Consider the following 2261-nt stretch of genomic DNA (forward strand, 5'->3'; position numbering starts at 1 on the left):
TAATCTATGCTTTTGTCACTTCTAGGTTAGACTACTGCAATGCTCTACTTTCCGGCTACCCGGATAAAGCACTAAATAAACTTCAGTTAGTGCTAAATACGGCTGCTAGAATCCTGACTAGAACCAAAAAATGTGATCATATCACTTCCAGTGCTAGCCTCCCTACACTGGCTTCCTGTCAAAGCAAGGGCTGATTTCAAGGTTTTACTGCTAACCTACAAAGCATTACATGGGCTTGCTCCTACCTATCTCTCTGATTTGGTCCTGCCGTACATACCTACACGTACGCTACGGTCACAAGACGCAGGCCTCCTAATTGTCCCTAGAATTTCTAAGCAAACAGCTGGAGGCAGGGCTTTCTCCTATAGAGCTCCATTTTTATGGAACGGTCTGCCTACCCATGTCAGAGACGCAAACTCGGTCTCAACATTTAAGTCTTTACTGAAGACTCATCTCTTCAGTGGGTCATATGATTGAGTGTAGTCTGGCCCAGGAGTGGGAAGGTGAACGGAAAGGCTCAGGAGCAACGAACCGCCCTTGCTGTCTCTGCCTGGCCGGTTCCCCTCTTTCCACTGGGATTCTCTGCCTCTAACCCTATTACAGGGGCTGAGTCACTGGCTTATTGGGGCTCTCTCATACCGTCCCTGGGAGGGGTGCGTCACCTGAGTGGATTGAGTCACTGATGTGATCATCCTGTCTGGGTTGGCACACCCCCTTTGGGTTGTGCCGTGGCGGAGATCTTTGTGGGCTATACTCAGCCTTGTCTCAGGATGGTAAGTTGGTGGTTGAAGATATCCCTCTAGTGGTGTGGGGGCTGTGCTTTGGCAAAGTGGGTGGGGTTATATCCTTCCTGTTTGGCCCTGTCCGGGGGTGTCCTCGGATGGGGCCACAGTGTCTCCTGACCCCTCCTGTCTCATCCTCCAGTATTTATGCTGCAGTAGTTTATGTGTCGGGGGGCTAGGGTCAGTTTGTTATATCTGGAGTACTTCTCCTGTCCTATTCGGTGTCCTGTGTAAATTTATGTGTGCTCTCTCTAATTCTCCCTTTCTCTCTTTCTTTCTCTCTCTCAGAGGACCTGAGCCCAGTCCACCTGGCCGTGCTGCTGCTCCAGTTTCAACTGTTCTGCCTTATTATTATTGGACCATGCTCGTCATTTATGAACATTTGAACATCTTGGCCATGTTCTGTTATAATCTCCAAGTCTTCAAGTTCAAGTTCCTTGGTGTCCACATCACCAACAAACTAACATGGTCCAAGCACATGTAGACAGTTGTGAAGAGGGCACGACAAAGCACATTCCCCATCAGGAGAGTGAAAAGATTTGGCATGGGCCCTCAGATCCTCAAAAAGTTCAACATCTGCACCATCGAGAGCATCCTGGTTGCTTCACTGCTTGGTATGGCAACTGCTCGGCCTCTGACCATAAGGCACTACAGAGGGTATTGAGTACGGCCCAGTACATCACTGGGGCCAAGCTTTCTGCCATCCAGGACCTCTATACCAGGCTGTGTCAGAGGAAGGCCCTAAAAACTGTCAAATACCCCAGCCACCCAGGTCCTAGACTGTTCTCTCTACCACCGCATGGCAAGCGGTACCGGAGCCCCAAGTCTTGGTCCAAGAGGCTTCTAAACAGCTTCTACCCCCAAGCCATAAGACTACTGAACAACTTATCAACTGGTCATTTGCATTGCCCCCCTCCTCTTTTACTCTGCTGCTACTCTCTGTTTATTATCTATGCATAGTCTCTTTAACTCTACCTACATGTACATATTACCTCAGTTGCCTCGACTAACTGGTGCCCCGCCCATTGACTCTGTACCGGTACCCCCTGTATATAGCCTAGCTGTTGTTATTTTACTGCTGCTCTTTAATTATTTCTTACTGTTATTTTTTTACTTATCTATTTTTTACTTAACACTTATTTTTTCTTAAAACTGCATTGTTGTTTAACGGCTTGTAAGTACGCAATTCACTGTTCAGCAAAGAATAAAATGTGGTTTCATATGATTTGAATTTGAGAAAATGTACCTTTTCTTTCTATCAGTAACTCAGGGATAAACAGAAAGGCAGAGCTAAGAGTCTGTCAGAAGATGGACCTGACAGGGTCACACACAGGACCAAGCAGGAGCAGGACCTCAGCATTTTTACATTTTATTACAAATGGAGAAACATGAAGATGTTCAATACTGTTTTCAAGACAGTAACTCTTCTTGCAGAAAGGCTTTTCTATCGACATCTATCTACATAACACTGTACATCTT

This window comes from Oncorhynchus clarkii, chromosome 22 (genome assembly GCF_045791955.1).
Source record: "Oncorhynchus clarkii lewisi isolate Uvic-CL-2024 chromosome 22, UVic_Ocla_1.0, whole genome shotgun sequence".
NCBI classification, from domain to species: domain Eukaryota; kingdom Metazoa; phylum Chordata; class Actinopteri; order Salmoniformes; family Salmonidae; genus Oncorhynchus; species Oncorhynchus clarkii.